At 35.2% G+C, this 22,318-nt stretch overlaps 2 protein-coding genes across 4 annotated transcripts in view; one reads left to right on the top strand and one right to left on the bottom strand.

Annotated features, from left to right (window-relative positions):
- LOC128894199 (uncharacterized) overlaps positions 1-22,318 on the bottom strand; it is a 294,902-nt gene that overhangs the window by 87,401 nt on the left and 185,183 nt on the right. The gene's annotated exons all lie outside the window — the stretch shown is intronic.
- LOC128894245 (uncharacterized) overlaps positions 19,483-22,318 on the top strand; it is a 34,400-nt gene continuing 31,564 nt past the window's right edge. The window contains exon 1 of the mRNA XM_054155887.1: positions 19,483-19,558. The gene's annotated coding sequence lies outside the window, so the exon portion shown is untranslated. The remainder of the gene's footprint in view (positions 19,559-22,318) is intronic.

Raw genomic sequence — 22,318 nt, forward strand, 5'->3', positions numbered from 1 at the left:
TTATTTTAAAACACATATTTAATATTTGATTGTTAATTGATAATGAAATGTAATTTTGTTGTCTATGTACCAAGAGTGCATGAATCATGAGTGGGTCAATTAACATTACCTAAATAATCTCGAACGTGTTATATTAATTAGTCGAATTGAACACAAACAAGAAATCTGCACGATCTGAAGAAGGACACGAAGAGTTCCTTGGCTCCATCTTAAAATGATAAAGTAAAGGTTCTAAACCCTTGGTATTCAAACATTTGGTCGACTAACTGAAAATCAAATACCTGTTACGAAAAGAAAAGTATCGTAAAGCGAAATCGATACAATTTTTGGTTAAAATGAAATATACAATCTGTTAATATTATCCATAATTCAAGAGATACACAAGTATAAATAAGTGAGTGACTCTGGAATAAAGAATGGTTTTTCTATTAAAATGCAATAGTAGTAACAAAACACGGCATAGTTTTCAGGTTGGACCAACGGATATTTATGCACGATTTCGTTAAAATCAGCGTCTAATAATACGCAATGTTACCTTACAAGAAAGAAGGGGCCCAATTGGACCGCCCCAGAGCGGACCGCAACAATTTTTCATGTTTCATACCGTTCAGAATCTCGACGTCCTTCGTTAGATTAGCTATTGGATAACCGTATTGGTTGCAGTTTACCGACAAAAAGCGACGCCTATTGTTCAATTTCCGCTCGCTGTACGATAAAATCTAGGAAAAAGCGGCTGAACAAACGTGCAACGTTACAAAACCGAGGACACATTGATATCAAGGCGAGAGAAAAAGAACGCGAGTGCCCTTTTACGTTGCGGTTACAGCGCGAACTTAGCTATGCACGATGGAAACAAACGCGGCGCGAAGTTAGCGTAAGGGGTTACGTCGCCGAAGCAAGCTTAAATAGGTTTGTTATGCACTGTTCATTTGTTATACAATCAAGTGTACAATGAATGTTGAGAAATGAATAAATCTATCTTTTGAAAAAAAGAATTCCTAGCTGTTCGAACTCCAGATTTCACCACATTCATTTGTATGATTAAACTATTTAATAAAGAGTTTGTAATTATTTTGATCTTTTTTCGAGCTTGAATTGTTTTCAGCGTTTTACCCTGGGCGCCAATATTTAATACGGATGTGTAATCTAAGTTAATATCTTGATAATAAAAAGTAATATCAGGAATTGAAACTAATTGTATGCTTTTACATTTATGCACTTATCACTCTAGCTTAAGTGAAAACTATTAGTTTTCATTCTGTTAGTGCTCAAATTAATCTCCATTACAATGGATTTGTAATTCAAGTCTCAATTTGACGGCCATTAGAACATATGAAATTTAGTATCCATCATCGTTTATTACCATTCTTCTAACAGGTAATAAATGAACTTAACAATTATTAAGAGTAGGGATTAATTATATGCCTTTACGTTCGATCATGTATGATTGCACAATAATTCGCGTAAAACTATTTATTCGCTATCTTGTTGCTTTAAAGTACCAACTACCAATTTTCGTAGTAATGGAACACAGGGATTGCTTCGACATTTCGCTTTTACAACTATACGTGGTCTTTCGGAATATGTGACTGAGAAAAGATTGAAATTTGTACGATGTCCATAAATGGCAAAAATACTTTAGAAAGACGCGGAATAGATATTACTACATAAAATTTTTGTTCATCCTCTCGAATAATTTCTATCTCAAACGGCTTTAAACTTATTCTGTGATTAATTGCAATCAATCTAAATTTGTACATACTTGATACATTGTATGCATACTATGAGATATCTCGTAGCTGGCAGTCAATGGGTTAACTATATCGATTACTGGCCTTCTTCGAGACGCGAAAAGTTCAAAGGTAAATGTGTAAGAGTTTTATGCAATCAGTTTTATGTAGTTTCAATCAATGATGAAATCGTCCTGTTTTACTGCCTTTATTACCAAAGATATGGTTCCTTCCTTTTACAAATATCCAAGGTGTTCCAGTTGAAGGAGGCTATCTGAATATCTCCCTTGTTTTTTATGGTACGACAATTGTTTATGGCTGACTTCAATCATTTTGGAATATTTGAGAAAAACAACTATTTTTCTAACCTCACTTATTTCGAGTTTCTTCAAGATCATTACCATTTTTCAGGTATACAGTCTGTTCAATAAAAACGTGGATTCAATATTGTAAGGTGCAATTGACTAATTCGAAGTTTCGAGAAAGGAAGAGAGTTGTTTAGTTACGATTAGTCAGATTACGATTACGATCACGATTATGCGGAAGACTTGTAAATTTATGTGTGTAGAATTTTTATAAAAATATACAACTATTATTCAAACGAACAGATTAATAGGATTTGTTAACGTATCCCGGAGGTTACAATATATCTGACATTTGGTATTCAATGAAGGGAAAAATTGTGTTAACCCTTTGCACTCGAGAGGTGACTCTCAGTCACCACTAGGTTTCCTTTCGGTTTCATTTCTTTGGAACACGAAGTGGAAATCAAATGATTGTCATTGAGGCAAAGGTGACCTGATTTTCAAATTTCAAATTAGAGATCTTATTTTCGAAGTCAATCTAAGCTTAGCATTCGTGACAATAGAATGCTAAGAAAGCATCTCGAGTTGCTGACAGATACCAAAAAAAAGGTCTCGAGTGCAAAGGGTTAATATCAACACTAGTACTCTCCTACGCGTTGGCCTAAAGATATTTAGTTTGAATTGTGTCACTGAGGAATACAGTCCATCTCGAGATAAATGTAGCATACGCTAAATGGATTGAAGACGTTTTCTTATGATGTTATTCAAAGGGTTCGAAAGTGGAATAATGTTGTATTTAGCAAAGAGTCATATTTTTGGGTATGGAGCTTTATCAAACGAACTTTACAACTGACGAAAATTCTGTTATTCAACGAAGTGTTAAATATCCATAGAAAGTGAGTGTTTGAAACTCTTTTAATGCTCGTGATTTCGACGTTTTATGCATATTTATAGACACTTTCGATCCAAACAGAAATGATTAAATTGCATAATTGGGTCCTCCTAGCATCGGTGAAACATTGCTTTAAAAATAAAAATAATTAATGGATTCTTCAAGAGGACAACGATCTGAAGCATCGAAACTGGTCTTCGTAGCAAGTGGAAACCCATAAATGGGATGAATGTGTTAAACTGGCCATTCCAGTCTCCAAACGCAAATCCAATCGAAAATGTTCGATCAATAATGATATGTAAATTTCGAGAGCAACAAATTTTAACACTGAAAGCATTAATTCGACGAATTCGAAAAATATGGTCTCTACTTGCGCCATAGAGGAAAAAGTTTTCGGAAAGCATGATCACACGTTGTTAAGCTATAATCGCTAATGGGACAGATTGGACTCATTACCAAACAACTGCATATTCGTTTTCTACACATACTCATGCCGTGTATAAAAATTTTTACAAAAAACTTAGTTTCTTTTTTCAGAAATATCGCGTCCAAGTTCTTGTTCAACACACTGTACACATACGTAGCGAAAGGGTATATGTTTAATTCGTCACTCTAACCCATCCGAGCCAATAGCCACCGAGCTGTAAAGAGTTAATTTGTCCGCGCATCAAATTCATGGAATCGCACATTCAGAGCAGAAACATTTACGTACCATTTTTTCGTTTTTTAACAGACTTCAAGTATTTAGAAAACGAAGTAAAAAAAGAAACTGTTACGTTTCTTGGAGCGATTGTGGAAAAAAAGTAGGCGGTAAAGTGGTTAATGGTCGCGAGCGTTTTCGCCGGTTGACGCGGAAAGCTTGGGAGGAACACAATGCCACGCGCCGTTACGTCGGCGCGCAGACGTCGCGCGGCGTCGCACAACACCACGCGTCGGCGATTCGCGACAAGAGTTTCGCAACGATTCTCACGGATTACGCGCAAACGAGCCATTACGCGGGCTCTGCATCCGCGACGCCCATCTAGGGCGAGTGCGTTTCTTTTCGCTCCACGTGTGTCCGTCTCCAGGGCACATTCTCGTGAAACGATTTCGCCGGCACCGGCGAGATAACGCAAGGTTCCGTGGCATGGATTATGTAGGTTATTTTTTCCCGAGTGAAAATTACGAAACATGGGAAACTGCATTCGCGGTTTACAGGGTCTGAGGAAGTCACATAGTACCCCAACTTGTTTACGTTTTAACGCGTTACGGGCGAACCTTTTTATCCCGATAAAAGCTTATGAAATTCCAGCCCTATAAGCGATCGGTTACGGAGTGCTAGCGAAAGAGGTGCGCTTTTACGTTATTAGTGTATCAAAAATATTAAGGTATTATACACCGGTGGGCAAAATTATAAGACCCCCACTGCTTTCTGTGAAATTCATGAATACCACGTTATTCATCACCAAAAATAACTCCTGCCTGAAAATGTTGGTAATTTTACGAGGGTCAATTCAAATATAAACCGGAATTTTTGTACACAACTTTATTGGTGATAGATACAAATATAAATGGAATGCCTTATTTTTCTACGTACTATTCATCAGCAGAATACATTTTCTGCATCAGATAAGAAGCTTTCCAATTGCGTTGTGTCGTTTTAAAATCAAACTTCCTCTTCCTCTTCAAAGCGATACATAAATTCGTACGTGCGCAATTGACTACTGGGGCAGCTGAATTCTATTTTTTATGATGGGGTTAGAAAGCTTCCTATCTGATGGAGAAAATGTATTTTTGTTAAAGGAACCTACGTAGAAAAAATAAGGCAATCCGTTTGTATTTTTATGTATCCTCAATAAAGTTGTATAAAGAAGAATACAGTTTATATTTGAATGATTTTCGTAAACCACTTTTACATGGTTTACGTGGAAAAATGTGTATTGTTGGGTGTGCAAAGGTATAAGACTCATTTGTATTTGACCCAATTGAGATTTCTTGTACGAGTTCGCTAAATTAAACTAACGAGTAATTTTTATTAATCAAATGAAACAATCTATATGGGACGTTATTGAATAAAAGAGTTTCTTGGCCTACAATTTCTTACCTCTGTAAGAAATGCGATCAATTTTTCAGAAGAGAGGAAATATATTAATGTTGGTGTATATCTCGAGTGCGACATACTGTTTTGAATATTCAAAATAAAATTTCACTCTTTCGCAGGACATATACGAGATTCATTCAAAAAGTTTCAAGATTGTTTAAATAGCGTGGCAACGTTAATTCTGTTCGCGACACGCTTGACAGCGCTAATTAAGGTAAAACCTCGCGAATAACCTTATTTTTTGCAGAGTTAATATCTGTTTTATTTATAGAACTACTGTATTTTTTGTAAAACAGTTTTTTAGCGATCGCCGATTTTCCTCCACGTTGCTCTTAAAAGTCGTGAATTTTGCAGAAAAGATTGAATGACACTGCTTCATCTTGTCTTGGTGTTATTGGACCTTCTTCTCTTTCTTAAACGTAAATCTATATTGAAAAGGAAACGATTTGATACTGTTGTCGAAATAAGAGAAAAGTTGATGCAATAATTTTTGAAAAATTTCGGAAAATGATATTAAAAACTATTTCCAGAAGTAGAAACGACGTTGGGAAAAATGTATATGTAGAAGAGATAAGTACTTTAAAGGGGCTTCAATGGAATAAATTGTATCATTGATTAATCAATTTTTATAAAATCAGTCCTGAAACTTCTTGTACAGATCTCATATGTTCCTGAGATATATGTAAGAGTATTATAGGTAGGAAGTAATATATTTAAAAAAAAAAATATTTTATATGCAATTTGAATGGTATGGAGGGACCCATACGCCGCATTAATTGAGGGGTGTGCTGCACTAAGGAGGCAGTTCTATTTTTTTATGGTTTTGTGGTTAGAACATAATCACAGATTTAAAAAATTCTTTTTGTGTGGTGTAATAACAAGACAGCTCCGAACACTGGAAAAATTGATGATGTCGATTTGACGGAGCAGACCAGGAAGAAGAATTTTGCATTAATTTTACAATTTTTTGTATTCTACATTTTTTGTTTGTATTGCCAAATATTTTAAGAATAAAATAAATATGTATTTGAAAGAAAATTTTGTTCTCTTCAGGTGTTTTTTTAGAACGGGTCGCAATTAATCCTCCTCCTTACCACTCTGAAAAGGAAGACCGGAATTCAAAACAACATAATTTCATAATTAGGTACCTTTGCTATGATACGAAAAAGAAAAAGAAAGAAAATGTCAAAAATATGAATTTTAAAACGTTTTTCACTCCCCAAAAATTTGAAAAAATGGAGCTGCCTCTTTATTGATACACACCCCGTAATTTTTGTTTCTCAATGCCTCTATTTAAGGGAGTTTTCAAGGTTATCGATTTTTTCTCGCTTGTAAGTGCATGTTTTTATCTATTGCATTACATAGCTGAAATTAAAATACGTTCAGATATGTGTGACTTTGAAATGATATTTCATTCAATAAATTAAACTGAAACATAAAGTTGATGTCCTGCAGCTTTGCATTATGCTTGTTACACGAATACTACATTCACGAATAAGTTGTCTCGGTCATTGTCAAGTGGCTTGGTACACCCTGTATATTATTATGAATGTAACACATAGCTAATTATAAATTCCATGTGTATTATACAAGAAACAATTGAACACGATGCAGATACAACATAGCAACTGAGTTTTCCGAACATTATTTTCTGTCATCCAAACTAAGAAGAAAGATGGGTAGGATAGCTAGCGAACCTCTATCACCCGAACTGCTCAGTTATCAGCACTGCTTTGTCCCGGAACTTATCCGGATAGATAAGATTCTACAACAATGCGTTCACACAATAGCTTCAGGGTATCTAAAGTCCTGGTTTTTCTGAACGAGATCGTGATGGAATAGAGACGGAAAAGTTCGTGGACGATCTCACCGATACCAGTGGTAAAAGGGCGTAAAAGGTCTCACACTTCAGTCTGGATGGCAGTTCGCGGGTCTCCGTTCCGTCGACCGGAACTCATTATTGCGTCCAATTGAAAACTGCCCCTTGGCTACAGATAATGCATTAACCTGAAAGGGTTAGAATCGAACCCCCACGTATACGAGTTTTCATTTTTGATATACAACATTGATTGATATACAACATAACATCGTCGATAGTGGAATGGTTTGGGACATACCCCTTTGGGGTAAAGTCGTAGGGAAAAAAAATGGTTGGGTCAAGTATCGGTATTGTCCCTGATCCCTTCGACCCTAAACGAAGACAGAATTCCTCGTGTCTATTTACTCGCACTCACGCAAATCCGTCCGCTTCGTTCCGTCGAAACCAAAATGATTTGGTTTGGACGGAATGGGTTCCACGGAATATCGTCTCGGATTTTACACAAACACTACTATGAGTTGGGTATTCGTGAATCCGTCCACAATCCTTATTTTCGGTTTCCGTCGTCATTTCGTGACGGTTTTGCAGAGAAACCTGCCTCATCGACTCAAATCATTCGTTCCGTCGACCATTTCGTTCGGCTTAAACGAACGGAATGTTCCGTGGCGATCTCGTTCAGAAAAACCAGGGGTTAACCTAGAGCGTTAAACTATCCGTTAAAAATGGCGTGGAATGCGCATAGATATCCTAATAATAGCCTACATCTACAGGCCATCAGAAGGGATTAATTTCCGAACGTCGCCGCAGCGTTTTCCAAGCGATTAAACGCCCAGAGCTGACACGTCTATTAGCACTGGAATGTAGTGCCTCTCCTGTTAGCGAGCACTAACGTTACATGTAACAGATGCACGTTGTTGCGCAATGAAAGATATGCTACCCTCCTGCTGGGCCGAGTCTCAGGTTTGACCAGGATGTATCCAAAACTTTCACCGCTCGGAGAATACATTTCGCAACTCGAGATTGTGAGATCGATCAACAGTTGCTCGGCTCTTGTCAGGAAATCGCGCAGACCTTGAACGTCCAGCGTTCCGATTCCGACCGTGAAATTGCTCTACTATGCTTGTAGCCACCTTTCGTTGTAGATCAGTGAATTTTATCCGTGATATAATGATAGGGGCCGCAGATGTAATCATTCGTCGTTTAGTAAATTGTACGACTATTATTGGTACAAACACTTGAACGATAATCGTAGAGGGTGTGGGGTTGTTGAACAATTTATCGTAGGGTGTGATTGTGTTAACCTTTTCATTTACATTGTAGCTTTTGTGTAGGTGGAATTATTAAATAAAATTGTACAGTAACCTTTAGGATTTATTCCTTGATTTAAAAATACGTGTACACTGTCTGCTGAAGCATTGTATTTCGACGTACACGGTTATCTGACTATCTGCTTTCGGGGGTGGTGGTCATTTTGCATGAGCAAAACAGAAATCACTTAAAAATTTGCGAACAAAATGATTTAAGATTATGTCTCTCGAAATTGGAACCAAATATTATTAAACTTTGCAAGTGTCGATTACCTCAAGGTTCTTATTACAACTTTAAATTTCATTTGGTTTATTATTTGCATGATAGGTAAAAATAGTTAATTTTCATGTACCTCATCTTTTTTTCTAAGTCAAGTTAAAATTATAAATAATAAATGTTGTTTTATTTTTGTTTTTTCCAATTTTCTTTGTTAATGCCTTACTAACGCCTAACCTAACATTACCTACATTATTTTGGGGATTATCATGGAACATGGGGATTAAAAGTTGAGGTAGACTAATTAAGAAGTGTGGACCTAACAAAGTGAATGTTTACTTTAAGAACAAATGTTTACTTTTTTTGTTATTATACAGGGTGGGGCAGAAATAACTCCCACATTTTAAAAGTCGATTGAAAAAAAATGGTACGAGATAACACCAGATACTTTTTATTTCTTAAATCTAGATATAAAAATTCTCGGGGGAAAATTCGGGGGAAATTCTTTCAATTTCTTCTTGAATGGCCTTCTTTAGTTCATTCAACCTCGGCCTTGAGGTATCCCCACAGAAAAAAGTCACGTGGACTTAAATCCGCCGAGCTACGGTCCATACAGGGCGTCGTCAGCGCGAAATTTTGCAGATGGTGTTTCCGGGTCGAGTGATTTCTTTACGCGAAAGAGTTCCGTGGCCACCGTAGCTCGGCGGATTTAAGTCCATGTGACTTTTTTCTGTGGGGATACCTCAAGGCCTAGGTTTTCAAACATCGTCCTTGGTCCTTGAATGAACTAAAGGAGGCCATCCAAGAGGAAATTGAAAGAATTTCCCCCGAAATGCTAGCGAGAGTGATGGAAAACTTTCAAGAACGACTCCAAATGTGTATCGCTCGGAAAGGCCACCATTTGGACGACATAATTTTTAAAACATAAAGTAAACAAAACTTTTTTATATCTAAATTTAAGAAATAAAAAGTATCTGGTGTTATCTCGTACCATTTTTTTCAATCGTCTTTTAAAATGTGGGAGTTATTTTTGCTCCACCCTGTATTAATGTTTGTATTTTTTAAACAACTTTAAGTACCGCAATTTTAGGCTGTTGTATGTTTTACTTTGGAACGATGCCATTTTATTAAAAATGTACATTTTTAATAACGGCTATGTATTTCACTAGTGTTTGGACTAAGGAAACTAATTAACTTTGTTTCACTGTCCTAGCTGGAACCTGGTTTGAATTATCGTCTCTACCGCAAAACCATTTATTTATGAGACACTCCACTAAAACGTCTGGCAAGCCGTCATTTTGTAAAAATTTTTGTACATAAATATATATCAATGTAAATAAAATCTTCTTATCGCTTCAATAAAAATTCTTGGAAAAACCTGAAAATGTAAGTGGGCAAAATGGAGAATCAGACTGTCAAAACAAAAGTAATTCATGCTTCATGCTTTGAAAGAAATTATGTCGTGTAATTTCTTTTTATAGCGAAGAGATGATAGCACTAACTACAACTGCAAAATATTTCGGCTTCACTGGTCTAAACGTTTATTCCTGTACTAAATCAACCTATTCTTCTTTTGCGTCTATCGAAGCTAAATGTAGTTTTCCTCAAAAGAGTCAAATTACAAAATCTAATATAATTCGTGATTCATTCATTAAACACAAAATACTTCTGTTCCAATAGTCCAAACGTTGGCTCCTGCGTAAATCTATATACTACTCATCCTTTGCGTTTATAGAAGTCAAATGTAGTCTTCCTAAAGAGAATCAAACTACCACATCTAATATAATTCGTGATTTATTCTTTGAAAGTAGCTGTATTGTGTAATTTTTGCTATATTCAGGAGATTGTAACTCTAGTTGCAGAACACGTCGGTTTCACTGGTCCAGACGTTGGTTCCTCGAATTGCTTTCACTTTCACCGAAAATCACCAGTTTCGGTAATACAGTTGCCCGCGGCCCTTTTAACGGTCCTCGTCACGTAATCGGGCCGATATTACGACACGCTCGACGCGACGCGTTGTTTCAGCTCCAGGAAACGCCCAACACGCTCGATAAATTTCGCCCAGAGTTCCAAGCTTTAGCGTTTAAAACTAGTTTTAACGTAACTTTCTGGTGTCGCTTTACCGTAATCCAACAAAGAAATTTATTTACCGGTTAATGGACTTAATACCCGAGCTTCCTGTCTTGCGCGTATATGTATACTTCGCAACCTGAATTGGCTATGCGAGGAATGAATGAACCCAATCGGAACACTTGGGCAAGCGAGAACAAAAAGAGGTAAATCAACGAAGAAAGCAAGTTTAGTAGAGAAAGACTTAAGCGAAGCTCTTTTTTGGTACGTAATTAAATAATAATCTTTGGACTGACTTACACTGTTTCTGGAAAACCATTGGGGACTACTTCATTATTTCTGCAGACTTTTTATAGAACTGAACTAGATCATCTCGATCTATAACTCTGGTTTGTCATTTATTCAACACTCTTTACTTCAGAATCTCTTTGTCTGAAGAATTCTCTTCACTCTATACTTCAGGATCTCTATGTCCTCAAAAGCCTTCCTTCTTTTTCTTGCTAGTTTACTTATTTTTCTTTGCTTTTCTATCTTATGCTTTCGAGCTTTCCATTTGATTATTTCTTTACTCTTCCAGTAATACTTTCATATAATTATTATAGATACATTTTTATTGTACCATTATGTGTGTATGAAAAAATTCAATATCGAGCGAAGAAAATCGATGTACTGGAAGTAGAAAAAAGTGTACGTCCGATATAAAGATGAGGTTCAATTATTTCCTGAGTCAGCGTAGATACATCTTTCACGTTTAATTATAATCGAGTTCACTTTCATTTAATAAAAAAATCAGATATATTTTGTACCATTCGCGATTTATTAAAAACCAAAATCTTGAAATCTCTTTTGGAAACCCTTTTTTCAGTACTTTTTATCATGTATAGCGTGTGATATACGCAAAATTATGGAATAAAAATGAGGCCTAACTATTTCCTAAATCAGCGTAGTCGCGGTGGATATTCGAAAAACATCTTTCAAATGTAATTGTAATCACGTACACTTTACCACGTAAACGTTATCCAAAACTATAAATATATTTCATACCATATGTGTCTTATTAGGAAACAAAATTTGAAATTTCTTTTGAAAAATCCTTCATTTCTTTATTTCCCACATAATATAATGTATGATATACGTAACATAATGAAATAAAAATACGGTCCAGCTATTTCCTAAGTCAGAGTAGCGTTGTGGGTATTCAAAGGACATCGTCTTTCACGCTTAATTGTAATCACGTCCAGTTTCGTATAAAACTGTTCAAACTTAGAAATACATTTCATACCAGTTGTGTTTTATTAGAAAACAAAATCCTGAAATCCCTTTTGGCAAATCGTCTGTTATATCTTTGTTTCCTGTATAGTGTAAATAATGGAATCTGTTTTATAAATGAATGAATTCATAGGGTGTCGGTTTACGCAACAGTCATAGATTGCGCGACAATTATCGAACGTGCAGCAGTCGCTCGTTAAAGCGCGCGCGTAAATTGCAGACAATTCTAGAGTATCGATCAAAGAACGAGACATTGGGCGGCAAAAATCAAGAAAGAACATGTGTCACCGCGAGGCATATCTGGGTTAAAAATGAACGCAGTCTGCCCCCAAGGCATTGCGAACGATGGCCTTTAACGAATCGATTCGCTCGTGGGTTACTGCATTCCAACTATTGAGACTCGGAAAACAAATTTTTTTTCAGTAATTAAAATCACGAACGGAGATAAAATTTCTGTGCTATTAGCTGCGATATTAGGAGCAATTTATTTCGATTTATTTCGTTCACGAGGCAATTACATTTTTTTGAAAATATTATAAGTAGTGTACTTGTACTTTGCATACTATGAAATTTTCTTGTGCGTTCGTGCACATCATTGACGAATCATGCTTTCTTTCGCTTACTGTAATTTCATACTTGGTGCACAATTTTATACGTTGAAAAAATTATTGTACATTACTATAGCATCATGCAAAAATAACGTATTAGTTTCACTTGAAGACGATTATCACGAACCATGAATTACGTGGTGAAAAGTGTTTGGACAAAAGTATTGTTGTTTGAAAATTACTAATCGATACGACAGAATACATGCGATATAAATGGAACTACATATTTAATTTCCTCGAACGAGATCTTTAAGAAGGTGAAAGGAAAAACTTGATCGAAAGTTAAATACAGCAAGATACGTTTCTTCATATCGGAAAAGAATTCATAATTTCCCTTCTCGTTATTACTGTTTATTATACATTTCTTTCTTGCTACGAATCTTATATACACTCTTAAACAATTTTATTCTTCGAAAGTTTGTTTCGAAGAAAAAGAACGAGGTCTTGTAATGGGATTAAAGAGAAAACTATGTAGATCGAAAGTTAAATAGAGCAAGATATATGGTTTGTGCTTCATAACAGAGAATGATTCATAACACTGTTTTTTTTCTATTTATTATTCACGATGCGTTCCTCTTCCGAATACTTTTATCGCCATTTCCTGTACTTTCATATCGCATCATGCATATTATAAATTACCAGTTACTTGAATCTTATATAACTTTTTGTTAAATAATAGCAATTCTTGGAGCATTTAAACGAAGTATTTTCAACGCGTGGAAATCATCGAATCGCATCTTTAATTACGGTCACCAACAGATTAGGGACAAAGTAATTACGCGAGAAGGCTAATCGACGACGTACCCTAAGGTCGCCCGCTCCAAAGGTAATAAGAATTAGCCGTCGATTGCAGCGAGGACGTTTTTTCACGACGCCAAGCGTCCGTTCGACTGCGAGGCAATCGCATTTCTGTAGCATCACGGCAATTACGCGACAGATACGACTTTCATTTTCCAGGTCTAGTGGTCCTTTCGCCGAGTTCCCGTCGCTCCATCCTTCCTTCCTTCCTTCCTTTCTTCCATCCGTCTTTCCGGTCCTGAGTGGAGAAAGGAGACGTCGAGACGGCCAACGGAGACAATAAATTCGCGAGACGAGGACGGTCTCGTCTGGAAGTCAGACGGAGAAAGGCGCCGCGACGTGGACCACCGCGAGGGAGGGTCCAAAGTAGCGATGGGACCGATGCGATTAGAATTAGGTACAGTGAGTCACGCAAGCGTTCGTATATCCCCACATGTTGACTTCAAAAGTGGTAAAAGGGACAATTTGACTCCGCACGAACGATGTTCATTTTTTTTTACATTTGTTCCTATTAGTGTTCCCACCCGTGTGCCTCAAATGTTTCTCCCTCCCACATGTTGACTTCAAAAGTGATAGTACGGATAAAAAGGGACAATTTGACTCCGCACGAATGATATTCATATTTTTTACATTTGTTCCTATTAGTGTTCCTGATTATACGTGTATGTAAGATACACGAGTACCTGTGTGTCTCAAATGTCCGTGTTTTGAATCCATGTATTTTTTAATTCACGGGTATTTCAATACCTGAAATAGAAGAACCCTAGGAAATCTCGGAATTCTCGACTGCGCGTGTATTAATAAATCCATATTTCGTTTTGTGTCTTCAATTTCGTATGATAATATATTTGAGTATGTAATACATTGACACGAGTAATTAGCAAAATAAACACAATGATCTTTTAGATTGCAAGGAAGAACAACATAATTTCAATAAAAGAATTTCAATAAATTAAATTATGTTGTTTATTGTTTTTATTTGATATCTAAACGATCATTGTGTTTAATTTGTGAATTATTTGTGTCGATATATTGTATACTCAGATATTTGGTCATGCAAACGAAAACACAAAAATATGGATCGAAATATGGATTTGCTAATATACGCGTATTTGATAATTTTTAGTTTTGCTAGGATTTCTCTGTTTCGAAATTCTATTTCTATTAAATTTCGATTTCTATCTGAAATACTCACTACCCGTGAATTAAAAAACGGATTCAAACACGGACATTTGAAACCTGTACACGTGTGTGTTCAATACGCGTGTGTAATCGCGAGCTCTAGTTCCTACGAGTCTCACTTGTAATTTCATCAAATATTAGTTTTTAATATTTAACAATTTCGATGTAAAAAAATGTTTAACTTCGAAACACCAATTTCACAGATTCCAAAAAAATATATGTTGTAAGCTAACATCCAAAGATTCCATAGAAAAAGTGTGGTAATTGAATCAAAAAAATATAAATATTTTTACAAATCTAGAAAAATATTTTATTTTTTCCCCAATATTTTCATTATCAAATATCTTCACCAATTTTTGTTATAACTGTATCTCTAGTACACCTACACGTATATTTTATTGACTGAAATCGGTCAAATTGTTCAACAATCGGAATCAATAGCAAAAATTGTTACTTGTACAAATTACAAGCGGGATTTACAAAACCATATGTGAATGTTGCGGGGCAGGCATATTGCACATGCTTTTCCCCTTAAGTTTCATGTTTGCCACGTAGAAGGTCCCATGCTCCTTTGTTGTTGATTTTTAAAAATATAATTAGCATTCAGTAGCAAAGAAAAAATTTCCTTTCACTTTCAAGTCAGGTGTGGTTGGAGAAGAGTTATATTCGTTTGTTGTTGATTTTTTTTTAAATACATATAATCTAAAAGAGTGTATGTTACAAATTTAAAGTTTTACAGAAACGAGGAAAAGCTATTAAAGTTATTAATTAGCGATGTTCTGAGCATTTTGTGCAACAAAGGCCTTTCTTCCAATCTTACGTATTATCTTACTCTCTGCTTTTGTCATTCGTCTGTTCTTTTTTACATAGGCCTTTCCTCCATTTCTGAGACCTGAGTTTATAACTTTCTGTGAACTGCTAACAACATTGATCAGTGTTTAGAAACATTAAAAACCATACCAAATATGCTCTTTCCAAAGAAGACTCAAGTTTCGAAAATTTGTAGCATAGGCCTTATCTTCAAGACATCCATTGAATAAGTGTTTAGAACCAACCAAAAATGTATATGCTCTTATAATATGTTCTTCCCAAAAAAAATCAACTTTCGGAAATTTATAGCATAGACCTTTCTTTAAGATGTCTATTGAATAAGTGTTTAGAAGCAATCAAAAATGTTCATTTCACTTATAAATGGTGTATGATTTGAGGTCGTTACCAAAACAATAATCTGAGACATCGTACAATTTGTAAATATCCTGAATTTATTCGGTGTCGTTCCCATCACTAGCCGGAAGAGTTGCGCATTTTTAGGAACAGAGTACGTGCACCATGCAGTTATTCACAGCGCCCCCCTCCTGTCACTGCCAAGTTGACGTGTATCTGTTTACTCGGCCGATACTTTCTTCTCTCGAATGTCTCTAGAAACTTCCGGTGCCACCGCTTATTGTCCTCTTCGACGCCTGTCGGTGTCGACACGTAGCGACGGCGGGAAACAAACCTTTTTTTCTTTTTTAAGGTCAGGCGGTTTTCATTTTGTTCACTAAGCACTCCAACTTTGCGAAGTTACCAGCCACCTTTCAAACCTGCCCCAAAGGTCTTTCAGTCTCAGATTTGCACTTCATTAACCCTTTGACCCAGAATAACGAGTCTAACTCGTGGCACGGACATTCTGCATTAAAAGTTGATTGACTTTTGGGCCTGTGTCTCTAATCATGTTTAAGAAATTAATTATTCAGCCTTAAAAAACGTGTGTTAGCATAATGTGACGAATTAACCTAGTATCGAATAATACGCACGATTGAGAACCAAATACAAACAATTTCTATAAAATTCCAATGTCAGTCACTCATCGTTCAGCTGGGATACTTGTTAGCGAGGTAATATATACATATTAAATGTTTAATACCGATGTTATCTAAAACATTAAATTATATATTAACCTTTCCTTTATGTCACTTTTAGAGTTCGTTTACTTTAATATTTATCGATGTTACTATTTTTATTGTAATTTGGTTGTTAGTTTGAAGAAACTTAAACTGATTGAACGAGTAAACCTAAAAATAATTTCTTTTTTAAAAAATAAAATAGAATGTAACAAGCCAATAAGGTTTGATACTTTTATTACGAATTTTGAGCATTTCAAACCTTCGTTAAGTCATACCTAAATGCAACAAGAAATATTTCAAGAATGATGATGTATGACTTTTTGCAATTGTTTCGAAAGCAATTGCATTCCTTTGCAATAGCATGGTGGATTCTTTGAACGTAAAAAACTACGCACATCCGCGTTTCTTGTCGTCATCATTGTCTGAATCATTTCCTGTCCTGGAGTATACACTACATGAACTATTGTTTTAATTAGGGAATATATATCTTTGCTTTCAGTGATGCCGCAGAAGCATCGAAATTCGTTAGAGAGAAGGGGAGGGGGGGGGGGGAGAAAGATTCGATGAAAAAAGAATCATAAAGATTTCTTTTTTTCACATTTCTTGTTAAAATGTGTACATTGCAAAGGTTTGTGTATTTCTTCTGAAAAAATCAGTGCGATCCAGATAGTCCATCAAAGAATAAAAAGAAAAGTGCTTGGATGTTATCAGGACACGGAGATACGGCACCGACGTACTTTCATTTTGCATTAATTTTTTTCTAAAGTATAGATAATTACCTTCAATATAGAAGAAACATTGTTTCGATGCAGTGAATATTGACGGAATTATGCGCATTTAAAAAATAGTACAAGTTTTATGAATAATTTTTCGCTATAATTTTGTTACGTGGTGTATAACATGAACTCATCCTTCGTTTTAATTATTACGGAGTTGGGAGTAAAATTGTTGAAGATTTCTAAATTTTATTTACTTGCAAAACTCATTTCGCTTCGTGGTTTCAGAAAAGTCATTGGGAGTTCGCAAGAAAATTGAAACATGTCACTGGAAACAAGAAGCACCCGTTAGACGATTAGGTGAAAGTGCAAACGAAGGTTTTGACCCCTGATCGATGGGTCACAGTTCAAGATCCAGCCTTCGATTGGGGTCGATCGGAGGAAACAGCCGTCGTGAGAAGCCCCAAGCGACCGTTTGCTCCGATTTTCTCCTCGTTAGCTGCGAGAGCGACGCAAATGTCGAGGAATACAAAAACAAAATGGGTTGCTACATCGACACCAGTTACCCGATCGAGCGCGTAGGCTCCGAAAAGGAACTTTTGAGAGGTCGACCTCGAACCACTTGGACGAACCTCTGGATACACGATCAGGATCTACGCACGGACATTCCGAGCGACATTTCTCAATCGCTTGCTCTAAGCTTACGTGTCGCGAATTCTCCACGCTGCAGGATCAAGGAAAGTAACCGAAACACATTAGTTTTCATGAAACTAACTAACTAACTAACTAACTAAAACAAATGTTCGTTGATTCAGCCTAACAATTCCATTTCATTTGGTATTTCGTATTTGTTTGCTACTACTTTCTGATTTTAAGGGGAAAACCACAATAGGAGGCCAAATATTAACTGTTTTTCGTGATTTTTCCTATAGAGAAAAAATAACTTGATTTTTTGTTAACTTTGAGAATATTTTAGGTACGTTTTAAACTACATTCGGTCATTTCACACCAATTCATTTCACACATTAATCTTTCAGATATCGGCTGTTTCCTATAGCCAGTTTTCGCTTGACTTTGTTATCGGTGGAAATTCTGGAGGTTACAATTGTTATTCGAAATCAATGAAGTTTGTTTACATTATTAACAAGTTTTCTAAGAACATGTACTAAACTGCAGCTCAAAAAGTTGAAAGTTGAATTTTTTCAGGAGTGTTTAATGAAAAAAGTATTAATTTTCACTAATTTGTGTGCATATTTTTACTTCATATTCAAGGCATTCAAATATAGTAAACGTATATAAAATTTAAAAATGATCCGTCAATTAGTTTTTGAATTATCCTTACGGATTGAAAAGATGTTTACAAAAACAAAGGTGATAATTCAAAGATATTTCTGTGAAACGAATTAATATCAATACCAAATGCATTATAAAACATATATAAAATATTCTTTTATATGTTTTATATGTTTATACGTTAAATACAAATATGTTTATAATTTGTTAAAATATTACATAAATTCTTCTCTGTAGAAATAAAGACTTAATACTTGACCTCTTAATGTCGTGTTTCTCTTCAGAAAAAAATTATCCCTGATATCAGAGCTACCTACGTTAGTTTATTCAAAGAAATTAGAAAATGCTCGACAGAAAAGCTGCACAATTCCTTTAATAAATTTTAAAAAAATTAATATTTACCACTCTATTCATGAGAGAAATTGATTTCTTCGTCACTATTTGTACGTAACACTATTCGTTACTTCAAATCGACCTGTCGCTTATTTTAACACTGAGAAAGTGCATACCAACTTATTTCCTTTCATCATTTATGACTCTTTTTCCTTTTTTTTTTATTTAATGCAATTAGAATCTCATTATAGAGATTATTTTGCTACTTACACAATACATACATAATTACATATTATATAATACATAATGCGTAAAACAGAGTACATTGTTGCTGATGAATAAATCTTTAAGTTGGAGTTTTATGAAATATATACGCAAGAGGTTACAGACTGACACAGTAGGTTTTGAGAAAAGGATACTCGCCCTCATGGAGAGATGGTATTTTAATTTCTGTAATCCTGTTATTAGTTTTTATCGCTGTTTATCATATATAGAACATTGCCATAAAATATGGTCTATGTCTTGATGCTCATATCCGCACTGGCATTGCGGATCACTTGTAAAGCCTATTCGTGCCAGTGAGAATGCAAGGATCATTTATGACTGATTAATAATCTTTGATCGTAATCTTTCATCTTAATCTCAGAAATTAGATCCCTCCACTAGATGGAACAGCTATATCTGTTTACAACTGTAGGGAGAATTCTGATGTTAGAAACTGCAGACCCATTCCAAATATTACCGTGTTTACAAATAATTCTAAATTTACCAATTATGAATGTACGCCACTAGTTGAATGTCGGGAAGTTGACGTTACGTGCGACGATTTCAAAAACGGATTTGACACTGCCAACCACGGTATCCTTGCCAAAAAACTATGCCAATTTCCCGGCAACTTTCTATCGTGGTTATACGGTTATGTAAACGATAGATCTCGATCAGTTGAAATGCAGAACTACCTATGTTACAGAGGCAGTGTTACATGTTATATTCGAAGTTCCTCAAGATTCACATTTGGCACCAACGCTGTTCGATTCCTTCAAAAGCGATTTAGTAAGCAATTTCTCTTGAGTTATTGCCTCGAAGCCTATGATTTATCGATGCTATTTGTAAAAATAAAAATCGAAGCACGTAAGCACCTGTTGCAATTGGATTCAATTGAATTTGTAGTCTGCTGAGACGACTACATGATAGTGCATCATAGTGCACCTCGATTGTTCCCTGTGAATCATGGAACCAGTCACGGAATCACGATACAACTAAAATTAATTTTACATGAAACGATGATCTGAATTTTTTTAAATAATGTGGAAAAGATTGAAGCGAAAAATTCGTCACTTAATGAAAGATATTGGCCTGTAATTTGAAAATCTGGGTATCAAGGTTAAGTACTATGAAGTCTTTCTCAAAACTATACTTCTCGAATTGATACGATGATTCGAATTTCAATGATATTATCTATCGTATGGTATATGACAGTTTTGTTTTAATTAGTTTTCAGGATATTGGACAAGGAGTTTAGCATAAAATCTGTTTTCGTAAATGCTATAATTTCTACATTTTGAAAATCAAAAACGTTTAAGTACGCTATAACATAGAAAGTGCCATTAAAAGTAAAAAGACTGCTGAACTTTTCAATTGTAGAAAACCGAAGAAAATTACGTATATGTTTGATTCAGACAGTAGTCATTGTTCATTCCCACCTTAAGTACGTACGGAAAGACGTTGCATATCCATGCGACAGTCTTTAATACTTCTTTGTTAATAATGAGTAACTATGATAAATACCTGAGACGAGTAATTTCTCTGGAAATTGTCAGTGAATACTTGTATGTTAAATGTTTGACACTCACCTGAAACAGAAAGAAAAGATCGAGATAATGATAGAGAACAATAATTTTGGTTTTAGGTTTTCAACATCAACGTGAAAACTTTAATTAGAATTAATTCTACATAAAAAACTTCAACCCTATTGCATATCCAATGCTCAAATAACGTGCTACCAACGTGTTTTAATACTTTCAAATGGAGTTATTTGCAACAGCGAGGCAACCTTCAACATTTGTTCCTTATTCGATTCTTCAGGTTTACTGTTTTGTGTGTTAACTTAATTTTACTTAATTTTTGGCAACGGTATTTTCTTTTTTATTAGAGGAAAAAAATCAGTGAAAGTTGTCACCTATACATACAAAAATCATTACACATAATTTTGTCTGCCTATGATATTATGAATCGATACTATGTTCTTAGGAAAACATTTCGATAATTTAAAATTATTTATTAATTTTCGAAATATTTGTTTCTGTTTAATTAGCGTTTATTTTTTTTTCTAGATGAAATTTTGTCAAGAGGTATTTCATAGACATGCGAGTCCATAATCAGATTGATCTGCGTCATATTCTGCTCTATCAGATTGAGAAAAGATAAACCACAGCCCAGTCATTACGTGATGTGATAGATTTCTTTGGCAGAGGAATAATTAGTGAAAGTCAATGTCGAGAGTGGTTTGCTTGTCTCAAATCTGGTGAGAAAAACTAAAGGGTAAAATAAGAAGAGGTTGACGATCAGATTTGATGGTTGATGGTTGAACAGGACGAAAGGATGACATACGATTTGTGGAGGCATGAGCATTTCTTTGCTCGTTAAACTGACCATCTGTTAAACAAAGCGAAAGCAGTTCTTCAAATAGACGGCGAACATGCTTCAGAATAACCATTTTAACATATTCTGAGCGTATTTTCATCTCTAGTTTTCAGATACATATTGTCTTGCCAGATAATTATGTATCAACCTATCACTACCCTAAACAAAATAAATATCCGTTGCAAGTTAGTTTTGGCTGCATTTGATGGAGAAACTTGCAACGGTTATGTTTTGGTCTCCCCAGCGTAAAACTTTTAATTCTTGTAAAAATCTCAGATACACATTTCTAATTTTTTTAAGTCTACAATATTGATATATTCATTATTCACCTTTTTGTTTACATATATTTAGAAAATACATACATGACATCGAAAATAAGTGATAAACAAGTTAATGATATTATTTGTTTTTAGTTTCGGATGAGAGAAACGGTCGGAGTCATGGGTACCATGGAACTACTTTATTTGTATTATTAATTATTGCATTAGAACTATTTCTTTTTGATTAAAACTTAGTATACGGCGTTCATGCTTGTAATATTATCCTTAGACGTATTATTCTTATATACATAAGACGTGTAGTATTATGTAGAGAAAACGGCATTGCAAGAGACCTTATGGTTATCCCTCCAAAAAATCCTAAAAATTATATAAAAATCACGCGTTTAGATGGGAATACCCCCTTAACATATTAGATTTCATACAGTATGGCTTTAAAGTGAAAATGCGTTGCATGGAATTCCATCTGAGACGATACCCTATTTACCATGAGACTATTCATAGGTTTTTTATTGCCATTGTTTACTTCTGGAATTTATTAAGAGTTTATTAGGAGTCTATTTATAATGATCAATTTTTGGACGAAGCTGTTGATGTACCCAGTAACAGTACGCAGAAATGAATGTTAGTATAGCAGATTAACATATACTAATGTAGAAAGTTCTCTGACAACGATAAGGTGCACACTCTTCGTAAATAGGCCGGTAGTTATAAAGTGTTCAAACGTTCAAGGCTCGCTTATGAGGGCAATTTTCCATTTCAGCATTTATTTTCAATTGCGTTCATAGAAAAGTATGCTCAAACAACTGCAAACAGATCGATAACTAATGTTTCGCTTCCGCACCAGTGTCAGCTAACGGATTAACTGAAACTAACGTATGAAAAAATACAG

Source organism: Hylaeus anthracinus, unplaced genomic scaffold (assembly GCF_026225885.1).
Source record: "Hylaeus anthracinus isolate JK02 unplaced genomic scaffold, UHH_iyHylAnth1.0_haploid 3, whole genome shotgun sequence".
NCBI lineage: Eukaryota > Metazoa > Arthropoda > Insecta > Hymenoptera > Colletidae > Hylaeus > Hylaeus anthracinus.